This window comes from Loxodonta africana, chromosome 6 (genome assembly GCF_030014295.1).
Source record: "Loxodonta africana isolate mLoxAfr1 chromosome 6, mLoxAfr1.hap2, whole genome shotgun sequence".
NCBI lineage: Eukaryota > Metazoa > Chordata > Mammalia > Proboscidea > Elephantidae > Loxodonta > Loxodonta africana.
Window position 1 is genome coordinate 61,200,906 of NC_087347.1, and position 10,955 is coordinate 61,211,860.

At 37.2% G+C, this 10,955-nt stretch overlaps 1 long non-coding RNA gene across 1 annotated transcript; it reads left to right on the top strand.

The window, feature by feature from the left end:
* Positions 1-2,566: 2,566 nt before the first annotated feature.
* Positions 2,567-7,227, top strand: LOC135231582 (uncharacterized). The gene is made up of 3 exons (XR_010322357.1): positions 2,567-3,662; positions 4,214-4,341; positions 6,890-7,227. It is a non-coding gene; the product is annotated as an uncharacterized LOC135231582 (long non-coding RNA).
* The last annotated feature ends 3,728 nt before the right edge of the window (positions 7,228-10,955 follow it).

Consider the following 10,955-nt stretch of genomic DNA (forward strand, 5'->3'; position numbering starts at 1 on the left):
GATAATTATTCGAAGATTCATCCAATTAATGTCTCTTTTAGAGATAAAAATGCTGAAAAAATCTGTTTAAATCTCTGAAAAAAAGTTATCTCTCTAATAAAATAATTAGATCTAAGAATATTTAAAAATTTTCAGTCTGTCCAAGAGTAAGAACATTTACTCTGTTAAAGTAAAAACAAAGAGATTTATTGAAAGCTCGACCCAGTTTGAACCTGGGTCATGTCAGATCTCAAAAAATGAAAACTAGCCCTCTGAGATGGTGATGTTACAAAAACATAGTTATGTGCTTAAATCAGGAGGTAATAATGCAAAATTTCTGATTGGTGTTGTGATTTAGGGAAGCAGGAGGCAGGACAACTCAAAGCAGGGGTGGGGGATGTTGAAAGAGATTGATGCAAAGCGTGTATGTGTGCTTCTTGGATTGGTTACTTTAGATAATTGCAGAAGTTCGTGACTAAAAGGGGGTTTGACAGGGTAGTTCCAAGACAATCACAGGGCATTCTTTTCTAATAACATTCTGCTAAGATAGCATCTTTAGCAAACATTCCCTGAGAGTTACTTGCTCAGGAGATATCTGATAAGGGGCTTGTGTCAGAAACGTAGTTTATATTTCCTTGGCTTAACCACAGAGAAAAACATTTCCGTAGTTACAGTTCCTTATTAAGTCTGTACAAAGGTTAGTGGTTGTTAAAGAAATAAGTGAGCCCTAAAATAGTGCCTGAACCTGACTCCAGGCCAGCCATTTCACTAAGATCAAGTGCCTTAATTTGGGTGATTTCACACAAATCTCGTAATTTTAATTATGAGATTAACATTATAATGATTTTAAATTTTTGTTTAAGTCTTTACTCTGTTTAGTTTATTTAAAGCAATGCAATGTATAAGAAGGTTTTAAATTTCCCAAATATGTTCTTCTTTTTCAAAGTTGTTTTGACTACTCAAGGTTCTTTGCGTTGCCGTAATAATTTTATAAATTAGTCCCCAAAGAGCCTGTTGGGGTTTTGATAGGTATGACCTTGAATCTATAGATCACTCAAGAGATGACTAACATTTAATGATACTGAATGAAACTTTGATGCATGGACATAGTGTATTCCTCCATTTATTTAGTTCTTTAATTTCTGTCATAAATGTTGTATAGTATTCAATGTACAGGTTTTGCATATGCTTTATCAGTTTTTCTTTCTTATTTTTGATGTTACTGTGAAGATATTTTTATTTCAATTTCTAAATTTTTATTAAATTTTCATGTATGGGTCTCCAACATACACATATATCTACAATTTAATTTTCTATGTTGATCTTGGAATTTGCAACATTGTTAGATTTACTTATTAGTCCTAAAAAAAAAAAGTCCTAGTAGTGTTTTTATAGATTACCTAGGATTTTCTACATAGACAATCATGTCATTTGTAAATAAACATATTTTTTTTCTTCCTTTCCAACCTAGATACTTGTATTTCTTTTTCTTGCCCTAAGATCTTATATGTTTTTTCCCAAAATAGAATTTGAAACAACAATCTTGCTTTGTTCTTTTTCTTAAAAATAAAATGTTCATTTTTTCACCACTAAGTGTACCGTTAGCTGTAGGCTTTTTATAAAAACCCAGACTGAACTTGTTATCATTGAGGTGTTTCCTACTCATGGCGACCTCATGTGTTATAGCAATAAGTTCAGAGTGTTTTCTTGGCTGTAATCTTTACAGAGGCAGATCACCAGGCCTTTCTTCCATGGCTCTGCCGGGTATGTTTGAATCACCAACCTTTAAGTTAGTAGCCAAGAGCAAACTGTTTGCGTCACCTAGGGGCATTAGGTTTTTGCAGATACCCTTTATTAAGGTGAGGAAATTCCCTTCTATTTCTTCTTTGCTGAGAGTGTTCATAGGAATGAATGCTGGAATGGTCAGGGATATAGGGAAAATTACCTTCCCCTGTGTTGCAGAACTTTTCAAGAGCCTTTTTTCTCCCCAATTTATTCACCCTTGACTGAGGATGTATCTTTATAGATCTGCTTTTTTTTTTTTTTGCAAAGGCCCTCAGTTTGGTATCTACTGCTAAGTAGATATTTATCTAGTGTCTAGTGGAAGTCTGCTTAAGTTAGCTTCAAATGCATTCCATATTTCATATTTAATAAAGTATGTTATATGGAAACATATACCTCTCAGCATTTATTACTGCCAGGGAATTTATTTATTTACTTACATATTTGCCTCCTTTGTAGACAATCTACATAACCTTTCACTGGGCACACTGATTAACATTTAACATTACTCTTCTTACCCTCTAGCAAAACTCCGTCTTTTTTTTTCTGTTGTTTTTGTTCCTTGGAGTATTAAGCAGTCTCTGGATGGTAGCAAACATTAAAGAGTTTATGCTGGGACTAGATAAAGTGTGGCAGAGGCGTGACTTTGGCAGCCTTATAAAATGGTTCTCTTTATAGGTATTTTCTTCCTAGTTCCTTAACCAGTTCAACCCTTGAGCCTTAAATCAGGATAATGTTGAGTGCAAAAATGCATTGAGGATGCTGAAAAAAAAATATTATTCTAATGTGTGTGTGTGTTGTTTCTTATTAAGAAAGTAGAGCTATCATAAGTCAGAATTACTTTTTAAATTATTTTTAGCCAACCCTATTAATGATGTTTCCAGTGAAAATTCTCTAGGGTTTGTCATGGAACTTTGTTACTTTGAATTTTTTTGTTTTAGATATTTTGGTTATATTCATGGGTATATTAAAGGTGAGGGCTGCTAAAGACAGGTGAATGTGAGGAAAGGGTAAATGGGTGTTCTTTGTGCTAATCTTTCAACTTTCTTAAAAGTTTTAAATCTTTCCCAAATAACAACATTAAAAAGAGTGGGGAGGTTGGGCACGTACTCATATCCCTTGGTGTTAGCACTTCTAAGGACATTGGGATGACTTCCAGCTGCCAGCACCTGCATTCCTTTGTTGAGGACTTTCTCCTGGCTGGCAGGACTCACTTTCTCCCAACAAACCAGACTTGAAGTGCTGATAATTAGCATTCACTGTGATTAGCCCACAAACACTGAGTGACAAGAGTTGATGTCTAAACACTTCAACTCTCTCACTTCTCAGGTGGGATAGCTCTGAAGAGAATATTTCACACTACACTCCTGGGTTTCCCAGTGTGATTCAGTTTCAGTTACCTACACTGGTAACTTGCTTGGTAACATACAATTTATTAGCTGCTTTCTCTTCCATGTGTCACTTCAACAAACTTTTTCAGTGTTTTGTGAGATAATAATGAACTTCTTGCACTGAAATCTAACCGAACCTAATTCAAACATACCTTATGGTGTCCATGAGACGGGTTCTGCATCTACTATTTGAGTTCTATGTTTACCAAGTATGATGGTTAACATTGCATGTCAGCTTGGCTGGGTCATGATTCTCAGTGGTTTGGCAGTGTGTTAGTCATCTAGTGCTGCCAAAACAGAAATACCACAAGTAGATGGCTTTAAAAAAGAGAAATTAATTTTCTCACGGTGTAGTACGTTATAAGTCCAAATGCAGGGTGTCGGCTCCAGAGGAAGGCTTTCTCTCTCTGTCAGCTCTGGTGGAAGGCTTCCCCTGGTCGAGGAACTTCTCAGGCACGGAAACCCTGTGTCTAGAGGATGCGCTCTGCTCCTGGTGCTGCTTTCTTGGTGGTATGAGGTCCTCCACTCTCTGCTAGTTTCCCTTTCCTTTTATCTCTAGAGAGATAAAAGGTGTTGCAGGCCACACCCCAGGGAAACTCCCTTTACCTTGGATCAGGGAGGTGACCTGTGTAAGGGTAGTGTTATAGTCGGGACCTGATGCTTTTAACCAAAGGCAAAGATTCTGATTTATAACACATAGGAAAATCACAAAATGAAGGAAACCACACATGGCCTAACCAAGCTCATACATTTTTGGGGAGACATAATTCAATCCATGACAGGCAGTTATGATATAGTTTGGCAGTTTGTATGATGTGCTCACTTCCACAATGAGATTTGATATAATGGGATCACCTCCATGATGGGATCTGCTGTGAGTAGGCAATCAGTTGAAAGAGAGTTTCCTTGGGTGTGTGGCCTACATGGAATGTAAGTGGGAGCCTTCTGGGAAGCCTCATGGCTTTTGTTCCCTCTGGATCCTGCAGCAGGCTCCTCTTGGGATTTGAGGTAGCAGCTTACCTGTGGTCTTGCTTGCTGACTTTGGGATTGGTCGATTTTAGCAGCCTGTGAGCAAGAATCCTGCTCTCTCACCTGCCAGTCTTGGGTTTTGCCAGCCCCTTCAGCTATACGAATCAGGAGAAGCCTCTATCCTGACCCATGGACTTGAGGCATTCCAGCCTCTATAACTGTGTGAGTCATTTCCTTGATATAAAATTTCTCTCTATATATATTTACTCATTTTACTGATTTTACTTCTCTGGAGTACCCAGCCCAACACAACAAGGTTCAAAATTTCTTTTGTTTTGTTTTATATTTCCCCCAAATTGTTGATGGCAGTTCATTTATTTTTATTTTTTATATGTACATACATTAGTTAAATTTATTTTAAACTAATGAAATATCAATGGAAAAAAAGAATTATATATAAGAAACTGAATTGGATGATTTGAAAGGACGTATAAAGGAAGTCATTAAAAGAGTGTTGCTGAATTAGTTGTTGGTGAGCAGTGTTCCAAGAAAGCAAATCTAATGTCATGCCCCTGGTGTTCTTGGATCTGTGGTAAGAATTAAGATTTGCTCTTAACCTTTCACATATGGTATTTATAGTTTAAGTTAAAATGTATTTATTTAATTTGTTAATGCACCAAATTTCTATGATCCTTAATATTAAAAAAATAAAACTTTGATTAAATGATCTACTACCAGGCCTTGTTTTATGGGTAACAATAATGAATACTTCTCACCTACATCCTGTAAGTTTTATGACTGGAAAAATATGCAATTAATTTTAATATATATTTAAAATATTTTCTGAAAATAGTATATAAACATAAATCTCAGAATCCTTGGTAAATATGTTAAATCAAAAAAGAATTTTCAATACTATGTTTTGAATTAAAATAAGCTATTACTCAAATGGAAATTTATTCATGCATATCATACAGTAAGAAGAAATTTCTCAGAACAGTTATTGAGTTTCCTTAATGACTATACACTGGATCATTCTATTATTTAATTAAAATTAATACTTGCCTTTAAACTAATTTTTCATTAGTTTAATTATTATATTATTATATATAATTATTTAAAGTAATTTTTCATTAGACATAATTTTATTAATATTATAATGCTCACAGAGCTATCTAATTTTCAAAAGTATTCCAAATAAGTTTTTCAATGCCCTAATGAATCATACTGAAGCTCTTCAAATATTTACCCTTTCTAGACTTTGATATGTGATCATTTTTAGGTTTTTTTGGGGTATATTTCAGTGTATTAAGCTTTATTACATCTAAAACATTTTTTAGCTTGATTTAATTTATGAGGTAGAATGTAAAACACATCACATACCTCCGTTATGATAGATATTTGGGCTAAAATGATTTTTTAGAAACTTCATATTATATGTCATAAGAACCCACATGTTTTTAATTTCAACCTCAATTACACAAGAAGAGAAGACTAACTTATGAAACACGCACCCACTGCTCATTTATTGACATGGTTAGGTTCCAAAGACCAGGTCCTTATGTGAGAACAGCATTATGCGATAGTCGGGGCTGCACCCTGCCCATCAGGTGCTCCTAATGCCTCTTCAGATGATGTGGCAGGGTGGGCTCCACTTACCCACCACATGGAGCTCACGGGGCTTGGGAGTGGTAGTGGTGCTGGTAGTAGTTGGGTGTTTCCCACTACTCATAGCCCGCCATCTTGCACCTAGGCAGAGACCCTGCTCTGCCCTCTGCCTCCTGCCACCCTCCCTGGGCAGGGACCTTGCTTGTCATCCATTCGCCCCAGTCCCACAGCCCCGCAAATTCCTTCCCTATCCCCTCCCCCTACTTCCCTCCTCCTCTCACCAACCTCCCTGGCACCTTTGGGCCCTTGCCCAGCCTCCCCGGCCCACCCTCGACCTCGGGTAGTCCCACTGTCACCTTGCTCCCCCTGTGGCCGGACTGAGATATTGCCGGTGAACAGGAGAAGACATTCCGTGGTTGATTGGCTGCTGTCGTCTGCATGGCCTGGTCATCTCAGGGGCCTCCAGTATATCATTCGGGGTGGCCTACGGAGGGTGCCCCAGGCTGGCTGTGGCCCCGTGTGGGTCCTGGACCATCGGAGGTGTTGCCTGAGAAATTTTTCAAAGCTGTCATAAATGTGAAATATCAAATCATGGGATAACGGATAAGTGAGGAGTAGTTGTTTCTAATAGTGGAATAACTAATGCATAACAGAAAAAGCACTCTGAAAACATGGCAAATAATATTTGTACAAGGTGGAAATTAGACCACCGTTTGTATCATTACTGTATTTTAGACAGATGTTCCGTAAGACAAGCTATTTAAAAGCTGTAAGTTTAATTTGATTTTGAACAATTTTTTTTTAGCTTATTGTTATTTGCCATCCAGTCGATTTAGACTCATGGTAACTCCATATGTGCAGAGAACTGCTCTATAGGGTTTTCAAGGCTATTACATTTAGAAGCAGGTCTCTGGTCCTTGTCTTCCAATGCTTCTCCAGGTGGGTTTGAACCTCTAACCCTTTGGCTAGTAGTCGAAGGCTTAACTGTTTGCACTACCCAGGGACTCCAAATCATAGACATTACTAAATGTGTCAGTTCTAACAAAACAAAAGGGTGCTTTTGTAACCACAGCATAGAGATATTTTTAATGAGGACATTCGTGTGAAATATACATTCATTTTGCCTAGATAATTACACCAATAAAATATTTTTTTTGTAGGCCTGATGATCTGCTTCTGAAGAGTCACAGTCTTGAAAGCCCTATGGAGCAGTTCTACAACAACAACATGATTTTGTGTGGGGATCTGCCTTAAACCTATTCTTTGTTTCTAAATATCAGTCATATATATGTCTTTTTTTTTTTTAATATGTCTACCACTTTTCACAATTGTTCACACATCTTAATATCATCTTTGCTTTCATTTATTGTGTTTATATCAACTCACTATTCTTTTAGTTTAAAAGATAACAATAAAATCATAGTAAATGAAAACCAACCTAATTTATCACGTGTGAAAGTATGTTGTTAGTCACCATCAAGTTGATTCCAACTTATGGAGATCCATGTGTACAGAGTAGAACTGCTCCATAGGGTTTTCAAGGCTGTTATCTTTTGGAAGCAGATCTCCAGGTCTATTTTTGAGAAGTGTCTAGGTGGGTTTGAACTGCCAACCTTTTGGCTAGTTGTCAAGAGTTTAACTGCTGGCTCCACCCAGGGACTATACAAACGCATCCAAAAAAAAAAAAAAAAATCCACTGACGTGGAGTTGATTCCGACTCATAGCAACCTTATAGGACCAAGTAGAACTGCCCCATAGAGTTTCCAAGGAGCGCCTGGCAGATTTGAACTGCCCATCTTTTGGTTAGCAGCTGTAGCACTTATCCACTATGCCACCAGGGTTTCCTATAAAAGCATAAAAACCAAAAAAAGCAAACCCAGTGCCGTCCAGTCCATTCCTACTCATAGCGACCCTATAGGACAGAGTAGAACTGCCCTATAAAGTTTCCAAGGAGCACCTGGCGGATTCGAACTTCCTACCCTTTGGTTAGCAGCCTTAGCACTTAACCAGTATGCCACCAGGGTTTCCAATAAAAGCATAGTGAAGCAAAATAATGTTATTAAATTCTCCACAGTGAAGCAAAATAATGTTATTAAATTCTCCCTAGATATTGCTACCTGCCTAACACTTTGAGCTTCAAATTTGTTTTCTCTTTGTTAAAACAGGAGTTAACGAAAATTTAAAATTTCTTCTAGGTGTAATGCAAAGAGCAAGAAAATTCATGACACACCAGTTACTTACTTTTAATAATATTATAAATATCTATAAACACAATGTAACCTGACACTTCAAGGTCTGCTCCGCACGGCTGTGAAGACACACACATGAAAGTGAAAGAGGCCTTAATTTAGTTGGCCAAGTAAGGGAGCATACCAGGACTCCGTTCTCCAAGGTGTCTCCCAGAATAGCCCAAGGGGTTTATGTGGATAAAGTAAATAAGGTCTGGGGTACCCAGGAGCACCCCAGGGTGGGGCCGGCTTGATGACTGGTTTGACACAAGAGGGCATTCTCGGGGCGGTCAGGTCTACGCCAGTTCAGTCTGAAGGGGGGCCACAAAGATGGCGTTTTGCCCACTTCCGGGGCGTAGACAGCGGTGTGTTTTTCGGTCTCTGACACCGATAAGCCGTCAGAGGGCCTGAACTGGTCCGAGGCGGGTTTTAGCTGGACTGAAGAGCCACGTCACTTGTTTTCTTTAACTCAGTTCGAACTGGAGGAAGTATACCTAAATAAGGAGAGACCCTAAAGCAGAGGTTAGTTCCTGTTTTGCCTAATAAGGGGGTGGCTTACACACTGGGAGTTAACTCTCCACGTTACTGAAGGCGGCAGGCTTGGCCCCTTGGCACGGCCCCTTGTTTGTTCAACATGGCCAGTGTATTACCGGTTTCAACAAGAGCTAGAGTACTGAAAATTACATACTTACATGTTTCATTGTGGCCGTCCCCATATATCTTCATATATCACCTTGACACCTTTTATGTGAGAAATAGAGAAAAAAGTTTCAGCATTATAAAGTAATGTCGAAATTTTTCAAAAGTTAGTTGTACTAATTTATACCCCCACCAGTGACTTACAGGGTAACTTATTTATCTATATTTTCTGCAACATTTTGTATTATCAGACCTCTTATGTTTTATATATACTACTTCCTGGATTCTCATTCTTTCATATAGACTGAAATTTTCATCTAATATACATGTATATTTTCAATCTGAAATACGTTCTGTAGCATTTCTTGTGCTGGCAATCAATTATTTCAACTTTAATATATCTGCAAATTACATATCTATACTCCTTTCTGAAGGATATTTTCACTGGATATAAAATTTTGATTAATAGATTTTTATTGTTTTTTTTTTAGTCCTTTCAAGATGATTTTCTGACGCTATTGTCTTCTGACATCTGTTTTGCCTCATGAATACTCAGTGACAGTTCTTGTTATTTTATGAATTTCCTGTATTACGAGCATTTAACTCTGGCATTTTTCAAATTGTTTGCAGTCTAATCATTTCAATAACTGAGACTACAGTAAATTGAGTGTCTGACAGCCCTTGAAATTCCCCTATATACAATATGTCTAAATGTGAATATCCTGCTGCATGTAAAATAAATATAACATTTTGACACACTTCTTCAATGAATTTTTATTTGTCAAATACAAGGGAATCCATTGAATGAACCTCCTCAAGGTAATTAAAAATTTACCAAACCTCAATATTTCTGTTATTTCAAAACAGAATTTCCATATGCCTTCTCCCAAAATTCTAACTCTGAGTAACTAATGGATGTAGAGATAAAATGCAGTGTATTTACCACATCATTTTTTTCTTCCTGGGCACAGGGAAAACCACATTTCCTGAGCTCCTTTGAAGATAAACTGTGATCATGTGACTTAAGTTCTCACCAGGGAGAATATGTAGAATAGGAATTACGTGTTATTTCAGGTTCGAGGCAATTAAGATTGACACTGAATTATTCGCGATCGCTCTCTTTCATAAATATGTCTGGATATGAAGAATTCCAAGGCAGTGGAATTGACAAAAGGAAAGCCACCCAGATCACTGAATTACTTTTGAGTGAATGCTTCTAAAGACTGTTGCCTGATCTGCATGCGAGGGTGGTATGAATGAGAAATAAACTTTTGTTGTGTTAAGTCTTTGAAAAATACAATTTTTAAAAAATAATAAAAATTATGTTGGGAGGGAATTATCAGTACTTGTTGAACTAATCTGTGGATATTAACCATGTGTGGTAGATTGTACATCCCTCAAATCTGTGTACTTAATTCATTCATCGTTGTGCAAACTGGAGCTTAGTAATTTAGTTAAAAACTCACAGCAAGTGACAGAGCATGGATTTAAACCTTGTTTTGCCTAACTCCAAAGGATGATAGAAGGATTTCCTTGTATCATCTTTACAGTTTTATTAGAGCTAAAGATTGAGAATACTGTATCTATCCTGACATATTGTGATGAAATGCGAATTTTAAGCCTAGAAACGAAGATATGTTTTATTGATCTCATCCCTTTCCTGGTCTCTAACATGATTATTTCATTTTCTTTTCTCTCCTCAAACATGCTTTTTTCCTATACCTTCACTCTCAACTAATTAATTTGCTCTCTATTTTACTGAATAAATGTTTCCAGTGCCATATCAGCCCATCTGCTACTACATCCATGTGTCCAAAGTCTCTATCTTCTTTTGGTAAGAATGGCTTGTCTATTTGTGTAACAGGGACAGCAATTCTATTATATGAGAGTTCCTTCACTCTTACTTTACGGTATCATTACTCAATTAGTTATTACCACTATCTCCAGTATTATCTTTCTCTATTGAGTCAGTTCTTTTATCCCAATCTACATTACCAATCCCCACGCTAGACAAGAGGAATTTATGGATCTCTAGTTCAGGACTCTATGTTGTTCAGGACTCTATGTTGTCACCATTGCTTCTGGTCTGGCTTTAACTTTACCCTACCTCTGAAAAAAAACTTATGACGTTTTTTTCTAACACACTTCCTGAGTCCATATCTAATCATCTCTCTTGTTAACTTGCTTAATATCGGTTTCACTCTTAAAAATCCTTTGCTTCAAGAAGTAGAATCTGGCTCATTTTGCCAAACTTTGTTTGCAAGATTCTCGTATTTCCACACAGACTGCCAAAATAACCAAAATTAGCTGGATTATGTTTCCATATATTGACATCTCTTAGACCAGCAATTATGTTCCG